The sequence below is a fragment of the Rattus norvegicus genome, chromosome 9 (assembly GCF_021556685.1).
Source record: "Rattus norvegicus strain SHRSP/BbbUtx chromosome 9, alternate assembly SHRSP_T2T, whole genome shotgun sequence".
NCBI lineage: Eukaryota > Metazoa > Chordata > Mammalia > Rodentia > Muridae > Rattus > Rattus norvegicus.
Window position 1 is genome coordinate 20,317,583 of NC_141542.1, and position 17,906 is coordinate 20,335,488.

The following is a 17,906-nucleotide window of genomic DNA, read 5'->3' on the forward strand; positions in this document are numbered from 1 at the left end:
TGATGTGCTGGGGGGTAGAAGTTCAGCCCTCCCAGATGACATCGTGTTGTCCACCATGGCAGCACCCACTTGTCTCTGACCTTCATTCATGAAGAGAACTGTTCCCGTCTGTGGACAAGGTCCTCGGCTTTCAGCAGGGGTCAATCAGCCAGTTGCAGAGGTCTTTCCTCCACCCATGGGCTTCTGTCAGTGCTTGACACTCGTGCTGTGGTGGCTCCAGGTCTGGATTGGGCAGCAAGGTGACCAGATTGTCCCCAACCGGTGGAGAATCTAGTCCATGGCAGCTGACCAGTGGTTCCATCTTTTGGGACACTCTATTTAAAGGCAAAACATCAGCCACTCTATCACAGTTTAAGTCCTGGATTGGGTGATAATTGCCAGTGCCCGGCTGGCAGGAACGGTGTGTTCCAAGCAGAACAGGACTAAGTCACACATCTCCCAGCATCAGGTACTGGTGCACTGAGACAGGTCTTAAGCTCCACATTCACAGTCTGTAGATATGCATACACATGGCCTCACCCAGCGATTTCAGCCCACGCAAGCCAATTTGGAGAGCAATTTTCTCATGAGCAAGGGATAGGGGCAGTCAGGGATGACCATGAATTAGTGGGTGGGTTACCCGGCCCACGCCAAGGTCCACTGTTCTTCGGGCAGTCCATAAGTATTGTTCGTTGCCAGTAGCCCCTTGTACTCAAGGTCTTTGGATATTGGCCCACTGTGGGGCACAGGAGCACAGAGCATTGGGTCCCTGTCCAGCACTCTAGGACCAAGAAGCTCTCCAGTGGCCCCTCTTGTTCTTTCTTGGGCAGTCCCTGCCCCAGTGTCCTTTTTCTTTGCATTAGGCACACTGATCTTTAGCCAGGAATTCTCTTCTGTTGCCAGGTACTATCTTCCTAGGTTCCCTAACTACTGTGGCCAGTATATGTTCCTCTCTCATCTTTTATCTCTCTTTAGCTCTCTAACTTCTTCTTCTTTTTGTCTCTTTTCTTCCCTAGCTTCCTGCTCTTTTTATACTCTTTCTTTCTTTCTTTCTTTTTTTCAATCTCTCTGTCTGCACCTTCTTCTACAGCTATTTTTCTCTGCAACTTACAATAACTCTCTCAGTGACTTAGCTTAACCCTTCAAGTTTCTGTAACTTTCTCTTCATATCCTTTCCTTATCTTAGCCAGATTGGTGGGGCATTTTCCAGCCCTTCAGAGACCACCCTTGGAGCCTGGCGGCAGACCTGGAGCACTCCCTACCTTCAGGCGTCTGAAGAGAGCAGGCAGAAGTGAGGGCCTTCTATCCGTGTCTGGAACATTTTTTCTGGCCTCTAGTAGGATCCCGTCTTTCCTCAGTGGTAAAGAAAACCTGTAACAGTTACTAACAAGCATGAAGAGGGCAAACAGCATTTAGTCACACAGCTAAACCAGGAGGCCTTCTTGGACAAAAAGCCATTGTACAAATAAGCACAAGCTTTGTCTATGAAACGGAAAGGTGAGCAGAGAGGTAGCAGATCTGTTATCGACTATCTCTCTAGACTTAGATTTTTCCCTCAAGGTGTATAACCAAAGGATGGAGAGATGGTTAGAACCTGGGTGCTAGATGCCAGGTTGCTGACAAAAGAATCGTAACCAATTCAACTGGGGCTATCAGGACCTCAGTAGCAGCCCTTTACCAAACTGTCTCACTGGGTTTAAAGGCCCATGGAAAAGAAAACATTAATCCTGACCTTGGCCACTGCCTGATAAGGCAGGCTCCCTTAAAGAACTTCTCTAAATGAGTGCTCTCCTACTGTGAGCAAATGTCAGAAATTCCTTTCTTGTTCTTGTTTTCCTTATAGTCCTCTCCCACCTCGCTCTCAGCCTTTTCAGATAGTTCCTCCTGTAGCATTTCTAACACAGCCTGTCTCTCTCTCTCTCTCTCTCTCTCTCTCTCTCTCTCTCTCTCTCTCTCTCTCTCTCTTTTGATAGCCTGTTGACAGCATTTCTGATCTTTTAGGCAGCTACTCACTAAGTGTCAAAACGGCTGAAACTCTGCCTTTAAGATTCCTTACTCACAAGCAAAATTTAAATCTTTCTCTAGCTTATCTCAGCTGGCTGCGAGCACAAGCACAGATAAAACTGAAAAGCTCTCAGGGAGAACTTTCCCTCGGGATGGAGATCCTCTAACTCCAAAGACCAGACCGAGACACCACAGGATGCAATCAGCAAGAGGATTTGGTTTATTGTCAGGATACACAGGCACAGGCACCTGCGGGCGCTTCAGTCACTCGGGGGACTGGCGCGCCCCACGGAACCAAGGATGGGCTTTTTATAGGATTTTGGGGAGCAGAAGCAAGCATACAGAAGCAGATGCATGGTTACAGGGATATAATTGGTGGACTCTAATATGGCAAAGGTTTAGCCCGGGGGCAAGTTTCCTAGCTACCTTCCTGAAACATAACGGCTGACTCGGCCCCCCAAGGGTTCAGCCCGGGGACAAGTTTCTTAGCTACCTTCTTGGAACATAATGACTGACTCGGCCCCCCACCAGGGTGTGGGACCTCTCCCGGGGCTTTTTTTTTCATTGTCAGGTGCTCAACCGAAGTCGTCCTGTTGCCAGGCCTTCAACCAAACACATACTGCTTGGCAGCCGCTTTGTACTCAGTGTTTTAACCTTTCTCTGAACCAGTCATCTTAAGTACAGCCTTGCAAAATGGTGTTACTGCTGCTAAGCTGGGGTCTTTCATTCCCCCCCCCCTTTTTTTTTTTTGCTAACTTTGAGTGAAATCTTTCACTCGACTTGGTCAAGAAATTTCTGTCTGGTGGGGGCTTATTCCCCCACTGACTCTAGGCCACAAAAGGGCTAGGAGGAGCTACGTAGGAGTTTCAACTTTAAGGGGTTTGGAGTGCGCTGAACTCTCCATGTCTGGGGTGTAGTGTTGTGATTAGTCAATTCCTCAGACCGGACTGCCTTGACGTGTGGTGTGTGGATCTAAGCCGAGACTCCGTCTACCTTTAGGGCGGTCGGGGTAGTCAGGAGGACAGTGTAGGGTCCTTTCTACCGTGGCTCAAGATTCTTGGTCTGGTGTCTGTGCACCCACATGGTGTCTCCAATCTGGAACGGGTGTGGCACCACCGGATGCTCAAGCTTGTCCTGGTAAGCAGCGGCCAAAGGTCTCCAGATGTCTCTCTGCACAATCTGTAGGGCCTGTAAATGGGCCCTCAGAGAAGGGCTGTCAGCAAAATCAGCAATGTTTGAATAGACCATGGGGGCCCGGGGTATTCCGGGCCCGATATAGAACTAGGGGAAGGAGGGCCACCCAATCCTTTGAGCCAGTTGCAAGCGTAAGTTTGGATAAAGTCTCCTTAATTGTTCTATTCATGCGTTCTACCTGACCTGAACTCTGGGTCTATAGGCACAATGTAATTTCCAATCAATCCCCAGCAATTTGGCCACCAACTGACTTACTTGGGAGACGAAAGCGGGCCCATTGTCCGACCCCAACGCTTGAGGCATGTCATACCTGGGAAAGATTTCCTCGAGGAGCTTCTTGGTGACCATTTTTGTAGTCTCGTGCTTCGTGGGGAAGGCTTCGACCCATCCTGAGAAGGTGTCTACAAACACTAGGAGATACTTGTATCTATATATACCTGGTTTAATTTCAGTAAAATCAATTTCCCAATGGATGTCGGGACGGTGTCCCCTAGGACGAACTCCTTGTCCAATCATGGTCCTTCCCGGGTTAACCTGAGCGCACGCTTTGCAACTCTCAGTCACCTTTTGTATTGCTTTGTCCCGATTCAAAAAACACAGATTTATCTCTTCCTGATCTAGTAAGGTTTTCATCTTCTTAAACCCCAAATGGGTTAATTTATGTAAAAAGGAGATCAATTCAAAAGTCCTTTGTAGACCCACTGTTTTAGTTGAGGGTGGTAGATGGCCCCCATTTTTTTAGGAGCTCTATGTCCTCATGGGCATAAACCCAACTGGTTTGTCCCACTGGTGGGGGCGTGGGTTGGTCTGGGCTATTTAAGGGCAAGATTTGTTTGCTTATGGCCACTTCTCGCGCCGTGGCATCGGCCAGCCGGTTTCTTCATGCCTCTGGGTTGTGCCCTTTCTGGTGTCCTGGACAATGTATAATACTCAGTCTTTTGGGCAAGAATAGGGCTTCTAAGAGGGCCAGAATTTTAGCCTTATTTTTAATATCTTTACCCTCAGATGTGAGCAGCCCCCGCCTCCGATAGATCTCCCCGTGGATGTGTGCCATGGCAAAGGCATAACGGCTGTCTGTATATACATTTAGCCTCTTACCTTTTGCCATCTTGAGCGCCTGAGTCAAGGCGATGAGTTCAGCCCGTTGTGCGGAGGTACCAGCAGGCAGGGCTTTCGCCCAAATCACTTTGTCCTCCATAGTGACCGCAGCTCCAGCCTTTCGCTCTCCCTCTGCCAAGAAGCTGTTGTCATCCGTGTACCATGTGTGGTCAGCATTCTGAAGAGGCTGGTCCGATAGGTCCGGCCTGGTTCCATGTACTTCTGCGAGGATTTGTAGGCAGTCATGCTGTTCTGCCTCCTCTGGTAGAGGAAGCAAGGTGGCAGGATTGAGGGCGACTATGGGCCCAAACTGAACCCGTTCTGCATCCAGTAACAAGGCTTGGTAGTGGGTCATGCGAGAATTAGAGAGCCAGCAGTCTGGGGGCTGCTTTATCAAGGCCTCCACTGCGTGGGGTGCTAGGATGGTGAGTGGCTGTCCCAAAGTCAATTTTCCAGCGTCCTTGATCAGGACAGCAATAGCAGCCACCGTCCTTAGGCACGGTGGCCAGCCGGAGGCCACAGGGTCCAATTTCTTAGACAGGTAGGCCACAGGGCGTTTCCAGGGTCCCAACCTTTGTGTTAGGACCCCTTTAGCATACCCCTGTTTCTCATCGATGAACAGTTACTGAGCAAATTGTAAGGGTTTGGAACAGTCGGATGAATATCTTCTATCCTCTTGTTGACCTTTTTCAAGTCTTGTACTGGCCTATAATCTCCAGTGCCGGGTTTCTTAACAGGCAGAAGAGGCGTATTCCAAGGCGACCGGCAGGGGATTAGGATGCCTTGATCTAGAAGCCTCGTAATGTGAGGCCTTATACCTTGATAAGCTTCATGTGACAGAGGGTATTTTTTTATGGAGACTGGAGTTGTAGTGGCCTTTAACTGTATAATTAAGGGGGGCTGTTGGAGCATCAACCCCAACCCACCAGTCTCTGCCCAAGCCAGTGGAAAATTCGTGACCCAAGTGTCTATTTCTAGGGATTGTGGCTTGTCCTGTCCCAGTTCATATAGTCTATATTCATAGAACTTGAAGGGGAGTTCCGTGGGGGCCAGTTATTCGGGCCCCTCTTTCCTCAAAATGAATTTGTGCTTTTAGTTTGGTGAGCAGGTCACGGCCCAGCAGAGGGTACCGGCAGTCCGGAACATGTAAGAAGGAATGGGTCACCTTACCGGTAGCCAGCTGAACCCGGCGGTCTGTAGTCCATCGGTATTGTTTCTCACCAGTAGCTCTTTGTACCCAGGCCGTCCGGTCGCTGAGTTGTCCTGAAGCTCGGGTGAGGACTGAATGCTGGGCTCCTGTGTCTACCAGGAAAGTAACCGGCTGCCCCCCAACTTTAAGCGTTACCCTGGGCTCGGGGGGGGGGGGGGCTCCTGGCCCTGACCTCCCTAATCTTTATCTAGAGCCAAGAGGGAGGTTCGTGGTCGAGGCTTTCGGGGTCCACCAGGCTTCTTGGGGCACTCTCTGGCCCAGTGTCCTTTCTCTTTGTAATAGGCACATTGATCTTTATCCAGCTTTAGCCCCTTTCGAGCTCCCCCCTATCTCCCTTCCTTTCTTGGCCCTGTACTACAGCGGCCAAGATTCGACTCAATTCTTTGTTTTTTTTGTTTTTTTTTTTTATCTCTCTCTTATTAAAAATCCTTTCAGCTTCTTTAAGTAAATCCTGTAATGTATAGCCCTGCAAATTTTCTAACCTCTGTAACTTAGTCCTGATATCTGGAGCCGCCTGCCAGATGAAGGACATAGAGACACTTGTCATTTGTCCTGGGTCATCTGGGTCATAGGGAGTTTACATACGGTAGGCCTCCTTAAGTCTCTCTAGAAAGGCGGAGGGAGTTTCCCCTGCTTCCTGTAATACCTGTTTTACCTGAGCCAAATTAGTAGGGCGTCGTATAGCCCCTCAGAGACCCGCTAGAAGCAACTGGCGACAAAGGCGTAGGTGTCCCTTACCTTCAGCTGTATTAAAATCCCAGTTTGGTCTCTTAAGTGGGAATGCAGCATCAATTTTCTCAGGCAGCTGGGTGGGACGCCCATCATCTCCCAGAACATGCTTTCTGGCCTCTAGGAACACTCTTTGTTTTTTTTCTGAGGTTAAGAGGGCCTGTAAGAGCTGTTGGCAGTCATCCCAAGTAGGCTGGTGGGTAAGTAAAACAGATTCTATTAGGTCGGTGAGTGCCACCGGATCTTTGGAGAAAGAAGGGTTGTGTTGTTTCCAATTGTAAATGTCAGCTGCTGAAAACGGCCAGTATTGGGTCTGGCCACCGGTTCCCTGTCTAAGTGGGAAAGCCTGGGAGGTTGAATCTGGCATCACCTCGCGCTTATTGCGCAATCTCCCTGCGACAGGGGAGAAACCCTTATCAGACTGTGGCCCGGCAACTGATCTGGCCGGCGGCTCTGCCTCCTCCGTTTTAGCCGGGCCTGTCAGAGAGAAGATCTATGAGAGGGGAGTTTGGGTCTGCCGGGAGGACAGGTTTCTTAGAAGGCTCTGATTTCACAAAGGTAGAGAGAGGAAGACATGGCCGTCGGACCGGGCGGGGCCGAGGGGACAGGCTGGGGGTTGAGGGGAGGCCAATTCGGGTCCACGAAGGGTTCCGCCCAGGGGGGGCGTTTAAGTCGAGACTCTCTCAAGTGATAATATAAGGAACCTGGTCAGGATGTCCGTGGACGACCCGATCTTTAACCTGTAAAATAATGATCTTATTAAATGTGCCATTCACTGGCCATCCCGCTCCGAAAGTGGGCCACTCGGATGTGCAGAGAGTCTGCCATTTTCCTTTTTTAACCTCGACGGACTGGTTGTGTGCCCGGTCGTGGACGTCTTCCCAATGATCAAGAGTGAGACTTAGGGGCATTGTTAGGGACTGTCCCATGTTAGTTCTAAGGAAGATTAGAACACAGAGAAAACAAACAACACCAACAGTCAAACAAACAACAGACAGGCGTGCTGCACGGCTTTGGTACCAAACTGAAAGCAAAAAGTCAGATGGAGGTGGCAAAGGTCCGGGGCCCTCTGAAAGCCAAAAATACAGACAGAGGTGCCGTTAGTCCGGATCTTTCTCTTCTAACCAGAGTCCCAGATTGGGCCCCGAAAAGTCATCTTCCAGGGCTGCAGGGCGAGAAGTCCGCGCTCGTCAGCTCCTTCTTCGTCCCGCCCAAATTCCAAACAACCTGGCTGAGCGCTCACAGAACAGACCTGGCTGAGCGCTCACAGAACAGACCTGGCTGAGCGCTCACAGAACAGACCTGGCCGAGCGCTCACAGAACCTGGCTGAGCGCTCACAGAACAGACCTGGCTGAGCGCTCACAGAACCTGGCTGAGCGCTCACAGAACAGACCTGACTGAGCGCCACAGAACAGACCTGGCTGAGCGCTCACAGAACAGACAGAATAAGGCAGAACGAGACAGAATCAGACAGACGCCGGCCGGCTTACCTCCCAGTGGGTGGTCGGTGGTCCCTGGGTGGAGGATCTCCTTTCCCGGCCAATGCACCAAATGAAAAGCTCTCAGGGAGAACTTTCCCTCGGGATGGAGATCCTCTAACTCCAAAGACCAGACCGAGACACCACAGGATGCAATCAGCAAGAGGACTTGGTTTATTGTCAGGATACACAGGCACAGGCACCTGCGGGCGCTTCAGTTACTCGGGGGACTGGCGCGCCCCACGGAACCAAGGATGGGCTTTTTATAGGATTTTGGGGAGCAGAAGCAAGCATACAGAAGCAGATGCATGGTTACAGGGATATAATTGGTGGATTCTAATATGGCAAAGGTTTAGCCCGGGGGCAAGTTTCCTAGCTACCTTCCTGAAACATAACGGCTGACTCGGCCCCCCACCAGGGTGTGGGACCTCTCCCGGGGCTTTTTTTTTTTCATTGTCAGGTGCTCAACCGAAGTCGTCCTGTTGCCAGGCCTTCAACCAAACACATCCTGCTTGGCAGCCGCTTTGTACTCAGTGTTTTAACCTTTCTCTGAACCAGTCATCTTAAGTACAGCCTTGCAAAATGGCGTTACTGCTGCTAAGCTGGGGTCTTTCAAAACACTGTTTTAAAAATTAACTTTGGCTATCAACAAACACACCGCCACTAGAGCAGGGTCCATAAGATTAAGTTTCTTACTCACTAAGCATTAAGGGGACCAAGTAAAACTCTTCGACGAACAAAGCAAAACATGATTTCAAACACAGTCGTCGGTCCAAGATTTTAAACACAGTCAGATCTTTTTGACTGTCAGTTGCCGGGTCCTCCCTGCAAAATTCAGCTCGTGGAACGTTCTCATGCGTCTCAGATCCTGCCCAATTGGGGCGTCCCCCTGTGCGCTTTCTAAAGAGGAAAAAGAAAAAAAAAAGACTATTCAGAGTAGGAATCCTTCATCTACTCACAGGCGCCTATTCGGGGTGGGGAACCTTCTTCCACCCGTGCACAGGGCAGGAATCCTCCTTCTGCCCAGACAGTGCACTCTCAAGCTAGCTTTCTACGGGGTGGGAATCCTTCTTCCACCCGTGCACAGGGCAGGAATCCTTCATCTGCCCAGACAGTGCACTCTCAAGGTAGCTTTCTACTGGGTGGGAATCCTTCTTCCACCCGTGCACAGGGCAGGAATCCTTCATCTGCCCAGACAGTGCACTCTCAAGCTAGCTTTCTACGGGGTGGGAATCCTTCTTCCACCCGTGCACAGGGCAGGAATCCTTCTTCTGCCCAGACAGTGCACTCTCAAGCTAGCTTTCTACTGGGTGGGAATCCTTCTTCCACCCGTGCACAGGGCAGGAATCCTCCTTCTGCCCAGACAGTGCACTCTCAAGCTAGCTTTCTACGGGGTGGGAATCCTTCTTCCACCCGTGCACAGGGCAGGAATCCTTCTTCTGCCCAGACAGTGCACTCTCAAGCTAGCTTTCTACAGGGTGGGAATCCTTCTTCCACCCGTGCACAGGGCAGGAATCCTTCATCTGCCCAGACAGTGCACCAAGACCTTAAACCGGTACTGAAAAACACAGACTACAAGACTTAATTCACACACACTCACACACAGCGGCCGCTTTCCAGCACTCACACTAACGTACCTCCAAGTGACATTCGGGGTTCCGGGGGGGTCACGCTCAGATCCCGGATGAGCCCCCAAATGAAAGAGCGTACCCCAAAACGGGGAGCCCCGTCTCTCGCTCCGATCTCGGGCTGGGGTGCCCCCAGGAATCACGAGTAGCCATTCTTGATGTAACAGCAAGAGGTAGCTTTATTAAACGAGATCCCGAGTCTTAGCGGGACCCCGGGTCGACACGTATCTCACACAGGAGACAGAGGAATCGACTCCGAGCCTCCAAACTCGGGGGTTTATATAGGGGAGGTTAGGGGCATTCGCGCGGTTACACATGATTGGTCAATTCAAATGGTGCACAGTTACTTTCAGCGCGAAATTACATCAGCAAGGAGTACGTGCTCTCTAGCAGCTCGGCAGGCAGGTAGGGTAGCTCATCTCACTCAGGGGGGTGAAGGAAGGGGAGGGGGTGGCTATAGATGGTCAATGTCCTTGGGGCTGATAGCTGGTTTGGCAAGTCCTATCTCTGGCTCTCCCTAAGGCACGTCCGGCCCTGCACATCCGGACTCTGACAATGAGTAACCTTTTTAAAACTCTAGTTCTGCAATACATGTCCATGAAGCTTTCACCAAGAATCCCCATTCTGTGTTCTAAAATACTATATATATACACACACACACAGTGAATCCTCATTTATGGTCAGCTATGGGGATTGATTCTCTGGGAACCTGACTTTGAGATAGAGATAGATGTATAAATGTGTTTGACAAGTACTCTTGGGGACCATGGCTGTGATAAAGAGGAGAGAAGAGGATAGGGTGGAGAGCACTCTGGCTCTAATGCAGTCACAAGAGTATGCAGGCAGCCCTGTGTGGGGCTCAGGAGCTGGCCTGACCCTGAAGTCTTAGCCTGCACTGGAACAAGCAGGAGGCCCGGCCTTAAATTCCCCAATGGCTAAGGACGAGGTTCCTGGTCAGAAACTAGTTACCACATTGTAACCACATAGCCATCCCTTCTCCAATATCATTCTTCCTGAATTTCCAAGTCCAATCATGAGGTTATTTGGGGGTCCACTCTGATCTTTTACTCATAGCAAACATAAAAATCAGGTGGATGGGCAGGGAGTGGAATGGCCTAAGGTTAGGCTAAACCTCAATTTTAATGGGTCCATAAGTTCAGGAGGGAGTCCATTTGGCATTGTCATCTGTGGCTTCTGTGTCCTTATCCCGGGTGTGCTGACTCTGTGATACGATGCCACCTCAACTCACATATGTCAGGGTGAAAATCATGTATGACTTTTCTGGGAAGAACTCTGCCTTTTCCTACCATCTGTAGTTATACAACATCACTATGCAAAGCTCAGAAGAGAGGGGTGGAGATTGTGGAGGCCTTAGAAGTTGAGGATCTTTTCTGATTAAGGCACATATTTTTTCCTATATAATTGTTCCCTTGCTCTTTCACTAATGATGGTTGACTTCATTCCTGGCCGGAAGTAAACTGGATTCTAAGGTTTGAATTAGGGAAGCCCCTCTTTTTGAGATGATAGGCCCAGCAAGGAATCCCACTGCATACAGGTTCCTATTCCCAAGGAAGTTGTTGCTGCAGAATCACAGCCTGGGGGCAGCAGCACAGCATGTCTCCCAGCTTTCTCTCCTGCACTTGCTGCAACTGTAATAAGGCAGTTTGTTTGTTTGTTTGTTTGTTTGTTTGTTTGTTTGCTTTTTATTGGAAATACATAAAAGCTGGTCAGAGTTAATACATGCCTTTAATACCAGCACCCACAAGGTATTTTTGTTTTTGTTTTATTTCATTTCATTATTTCTGTAATTGTTGCTAGGATTCTTATTGTTTTCTTTGGTAATTCCCTCTAGCTCTTCACTCTATACCTAGAATGTGAAGGCCATGCTCTGCATGGTCCTGTTATTCATGTTAAGAATTTTATTCTTACCACCAACACCACAGATGATCACATTATTTACTTTCAAATCAGGAAAACAGGCATAAAGAAGAGAGCTATGTTGTTTGGTCTCAGGTAACCAGCCAATCAGGAGTGTAGGATGGCTTCCCATTGTTTTGGGTTAGGTAAGCTTCTGTTATTGAGATGAAAAGCCTCTGCTGAAACCTTCAGTTGAGTAACAGAGAGCCTGGAAAGACTGAAAGCGTGGTTGCACCTTGAAGGTGAAGGCTGGCCCTTCAGTGCCTCTGCAGCCTGAGGCAGAGTTCTGTTGTGAACACAAGAGCACTTGGCCAGAGATCATAGGGGACTGCATTTTGGTTGAGCCCTGAGACCTGGATGAGCAGAGGCCTCCACAGTCCTGATAAAGGGAAGCAGAGCCACATAGATATGAGGGAACAATGGATCTTTGAACTGCATGTTCTCCACCTCATTTATCTTGTATACATAATATATGTAAATGACAAGGGCATCCTACTTTATCACATCTAGTCTCTCTATCTGTTAAAGCATGTGCAAATGTAAATACAGTAGAGTTAGTTCAGCAATACATTGTATCCCATTTTGTTAAAGAACTTTGTTTTATTTCTATTTATATATTTTTTCTTTTTCACTTTACGTTCTGCTCACTGACTACTGATACCTAATTACTCTCCCACAATCCTTCCCCAATTCTCCTGGCACAGTCTTCTCTGAGTGTATGAGGGCCAACTGTCTCACTACCTCCCTTCTTTAACCAAAGCCTTTCTTGGGGGCATTGGTGAGGATGCTGGTTTTGAATGCCTTGGACTTGGCTTTCTTCATGCTCCAATTTGCTGGCTTTGGGAAGCTTGTGAAGAACTGTCTGTGAACTTGGTCCTTCATCCAGATGGTACACAAGAGGCAATGGTTTTGTTAATATTTTTGAGAGTGTATTTCAATCAAACCTATCCTACTAATATCCTAACAATAACAAAGGTAATGGGAGGCTACACATCTATTCCCTTAGTTTTCAGTTCTTCTCAGAGCAGCAGTGTAGAAGCCCACAAAGCTGGCAAAGTGAAGTGAGGTCAGGCAGCGGTCTTAAGAGCACAGTCCTACATTCTTAGAGTAACTCCTAGGGATTTACCATATCCATACACCCGTAGCTCCATATGCACTGGACCCCAGGGAAGTGCTCAACATTCATTGCTTTTGCCACGCAGTTTGCCACAAATGTTAGAAATCTGAAAAGTTCAGGAAACTTGAAGGTGTGAATAAGTCCCAGTGACTGGAGTAAGCTCAAACAGTCTGTGACAACAAAGAACGGATTGAGCATCCAAGAGAAAAGACGCTCACCAGGACCATAGTTGTATCCCAGTAAGAAAATTTGAATAAGAAGTCTTCAGGTGAAAAAATAAATTAGGAGGTCATAGACCTAAAAGTTTTATCCTTTGCCCTCAAGGGAGCAGCCATTCTGTCAGCCTTTCCTGGCCCTCGGTCACAGGATCAGAGTTCTCACCTGGAAGCAGGAATATCTGGAAGGCACATAATACATATCCACAGACTCCTCTTTGGGTACAAACTGATAGGCAACTTCAAGGCTTAAAGTCATTTTCTCTCTCTCTCTCTCTCTCTCTCTCTCTCTCTCTCTCTCTCTCTCTCTCTCTCTCAGCTTGAGGCTGCACACACGCTGCATTTTTTGTGCACTCCGGTTTTTTTATTGCAGTTTTCTTTTCTCAAACTCCCACAATCATGTACACGTCTGTTCATTACCCTTTCATTCTCACACACACTCTTCATACACACCTCGTACATATCTCACACACACCACATGCACTCTCCTGTCACGTACACACACATAATCTTCATACACACCTCACACATATCTCACACACAGCACATGCACTCTCCTGTCACTCACACACACAGTCTTCATACACACCTCATACATATCTCACACACAGCACATGCACTCTCCTGTCATGCACACACACAATCTTCACACACACCTCACACATATCTCACACACACCACATGCACTCTCCTGTCACGTACACACACATAATCTTCATACACACCTCACACATATCTCACACACACCACATGCACTCTCCTGTCACGCACACACACAATCTTCATACACACCTCATACATATCTCACACATACCACATGCACTCTCCTGTCACGTACACACACATAATCTTCATACACACCTCACACATATCTCACACACACCACATGCACTCTCCTGTCACGCACACACACAATCTTCATACACACCTCATACATATCTCACACATACCACATGCACTCTCCTGTCATGCACACACTATCTTCACACACACCTCACACATATCTCACACACAGCACATGCACTCTCCTGTCACGCACACACACAGTCTTCACACACACCTCACACATATCTCACACACAGCACATGCACTCTCCTGTCACGCACACACACAGTCTTCACACACACCTCACATTCTCTCCTCACTCATTCTCAAATGCTCTCCTCATGCTCTCTCCCTGGCTCTCACATTTGTTCTCAGACTCGCTCCCTCATTAGCTCCCTCATTCACTCTTCACATTCTCTTTCCATTCACTCTTCACATGCTCTTGTCATGCTCTCTCATTCACTCTCACATTTGTTCTTACATTAGCTCTGTCATTTACTCTCTCATTCACTCCCTCATGCTCTCTCTCATTTAGTCTTCACATGTTCTGTAGCCTTTCTCTTGCCCCAGTCCTTTATTAATAATCCAAAAGCGGGTAGAAAAAAGAGATTTATAATCATTGCCAAATCAAATGCAAAGAATGACTACATCTCACCAAGAACTAAGAATTACAACTGTTCTCCAAAGTTTCAGGCTTGCCCTATACCCAGGCCTGTGGCCAATATAATAATAATAATTGTAAACTTATCATGATTTAAACTTTAAACATTTACTTTTATACTTCAGAGTCCAAAGCTCCGAGATCAGCTAATTGCATTTTCCTGTGACACTCTAATGATAAATGACATAGGCAAAACTGCCAGGCAGTGGCCAGAAAGAATCAAGGTAACCCTTAGCACACTAATTCCACTAGCGTTCTGTTCCTTGCACACAATGACTCTCATAAGGGTTCCAGTAGTTAGACTTAGTTTACTAGTATATTATTTTATATATTCTATACTTCCTTAACCAGTCTATAATATTATGTAAAACTTACTTCCTAACTTCAATAACTTTTTCCTTTCTTAGGGTCCCAATGTTGGCTCTAATTCATTTTCTCTTATTTTCTTCAAGCTGTCTTTGCAAGTAAAACCCTAATCTAGAACAACAATTCTGCAGTTATTACATTTTTTCCAAGATGAGAATACACAGTATCCACCTGGGCCACTAGGGCTGTGCTGTGCTGTGCCCCTATGCATCAATTTCCAATTGTCTCAGAATCATAACATCAAGGAACATCTAGTTTCACAGAATTCACCAGAGCAGAAGGAGAAAGAAGTAGAAAAGTCAGATATAATACAATAATTGTGCACACCAAGGCCAACTGATAGGCAGTCACACACTAATGAAATCTATACAGCCGTTGTCCAGGGCTAAGGTTTGGAGAAATGGAAACAACCAGTTTTTACAAAAAGCTACTGCGGGCTACTGCGATGTCTCCATTGTATGTTGTCCCCAGCATTAGCCAGAACTCAGACAACAAATGGAGGTCAAAGGGATTCAGATTGGAAAGGAAGAAGTCAAAATATCACTGTTGCAGAGGATAGGGTAGTATACATGGGACACCCCAAAAGTTACAACAGAGAACTCCTAAGCCTGATAAACAACTTCAGCAAAGTGGCTGGGTATAAAATTAACTCAAACAAATCAGTAGCCTTCCTCTACACAAAAGATAAACAAGCTGAGAAAGAAATTAGGGAAATGACACCTTTCATAGTAGTCCCAAATCATATAAAAATACCTCAGTGTGACTTTTATCAAACAAGTGTAAGATCTGTGTGACAAGAATTTCATGATCTGAAGAAAGAAATTGAAGAAGATCTCAGAAAATGCAAAGATCTCCCATGTTCATGGCTTGGCAGTTGGAAGATAGTAAAAATGGCCATTTTCCCAAAGTGACCTACAGTTGCAATGCACTCTCCATCAAAATTCGATTCCAATTCTTCATAGGGTTAGACAGAACAATTTGCAAATTCATTTGGAATAACAAGTAACGCAGGATAGCTAAAACTATCCTCAACAATAAAAGGACTTCCCTGGGAATCACCATCCCTGAACTCAAGCAGTTTACAGAGCATGGTATGGTATTGGTACAGAGACAGGAAGATAGACCAGTGGAATAGAACTGCAGACCCAGAAATGAACCAGCACACCTATGGGCACTTGATTTTTGACAAAGGAGACAAAAGCATCCAGTGGAAAAAGGATAGCATTTTTAGCAAAGGGTGCTGGTTCAAATGGAGGTCAGCATATGCAGGAGTACAAATCATCGTCTTCTTATTGCCCTGTGTAAAGCTTAAGTCCAGGTGGATCAAGGACCTCTACATTAAACCAGATCACTCAAACTAATAGAAGCAAAAGCGGGGAAGAATCTTGAACACAAGGACACTGGAAAAAATTTCCTGAACAAAACACGAATGGCTTATGCTCTATGATCAAGAATAGACAAATGGGACCTCATAAAGGTACAAAGCTTCTGTAAGGCAAAGGACACTGTGGTTAGGACAAAACAGCAACCAACAGATTGGGAAAAGACCTTTACTAATCCTACAACTGATAGAGGGCTAATATCCAAAATATACAAGAACTCATGAAGTTGGACTGCAGGGAGACTAATAACCCTATTAAAAATTGCAGTTCAGAGCTAAACAAAGAATTCATAGCTGAGGAATATGGAGTGGCTGAGAAGCACCAAAAGAAATGTTCAACGTCTTTAGTTATGTGGGAAATGCAAATCAAAACAACCCTGAGATTCCACCTCACACCACTCTGAATGGCTAAGATCAAACACTCAGGCTATAGAAGACGCTTGCATGGATGTGAGAAAGAGGAACAATCCTCCATTGTTGGTGAGATTGCAGACTGGTACAACCATTCTGGATATCAGTCTAGAGGTTCCTCAGAAAATTAGACATTGCACTAGCGGAGGACCCAGCTATACCTCTCTTGCACATATACCCAAAAGATGCTCCAACATACAACAGGGCACATGTTCCACCATGTTCATAGCAGCCTTATTTATAATAGTCAGAAAATGAAAAGACCCCAGATGCCCTTCAACAGAGGAATGGAAACAGAAAGTGTGATACATCTACACAATGGAGTACTACAGAGGTATCAAAAACAATGACTTCATGAAATTCATAGGCAAAGAGAATGAACTAAAACATATCATCCTGAATGAGTTAATCCAATCACAGAAACACACACATGGTATGCACTCATTGATAAGTGGATATTAGCCCAAATGCTCAAATTCTCCAAGATTCACAGACCAAATGAAACTCAGGAAGGATGACCAAAATACTGATTCTTCACTCCTTCCTTTAAAGGAGAAGAAGAATCCCTATTGAAGGGATAGGGATGCAAAGTTTAAAACAGAGCCTAGAGGAATGTCCATTCAGAGTCTACCCCACATGTGGCCTATACATATACAGCCTTCAAACTAGATAAGGTGGATGAAGCTAAGAAGTGCAGGCTGATAGGAACTGGATATAGATGTCTCCTGAGAGGCACAGCCAGATCATGTCAAATACAGCGGTGAATGCTAGCAGCAAACCATTGAACTGAGAACTGGACCTCATTTGGAGGAATTACAGAAAGATTGAAAGAGCTGAAGGGACTTGCAACCCCATAAGAACAACCATGGCTGCCAAGCAGAGTTCCCAGAGACTAAACCAGTACCCAACCACTATACAGGGACTGTGCCATGGCCTCATCTGCATGTGTATCAGAGGATGGTCTTCTTGGGCACAAATGGAATGAGCAGCCCTTGGTCCTGCCTAGGCTGGGAAAGTGGATGGCTGGTGAAGGGAATACTTTTATAGCAGAGGTGGAGGGTGATGGTATTCGGACTTATTTCTGGAAAACAAGGAAGGAATAACATTTGAATTCGAAATGAGAAATATCCAACTAAAAATCAACAACAGCAAAATGGTATTTTGAGCTTCGAATCAAAAAAAGCCACAGTCAGGAAACAGAGAATTGTATGCCTATGGTTTTCTTCAAATATGCTCGGGGCCCAGGTAGGTTCTGGGCCTAGGCTGAACCAAGCAGGTTCCTGCCACTGACTGCTCCTCTATTCCTGTTTCCAGAGGCACCATGCAGATTAATATTGGGCCAGAGATGTGGGAAGAGCTGGTCAGAAGTAGCTTCCTTTCCTGTGGTCTCAGGATTATCTGCATTCCTGGGTGTTCAGCATTTTCTGCCCCAGGATTTGGGTGCAGGATTCCCGATGGCTTTAAACTCCCTTATACCATATTTATATGTCCTGGGAGGTATTACAGAAATATTAATGTTTATCCTATTAATTTGGTCAAAACTCTCATCGACAGAGTATAATTTAGAGGTAACTATATATTTGACAGCAAGCATACACAGTGGGTAATGTATGCATGATGAAGTTGAAATTCAGAGTTGGAAACACAGTGAACAGTGACTGTATAAATGCCTGTGAATCTCAGTCTGACTGG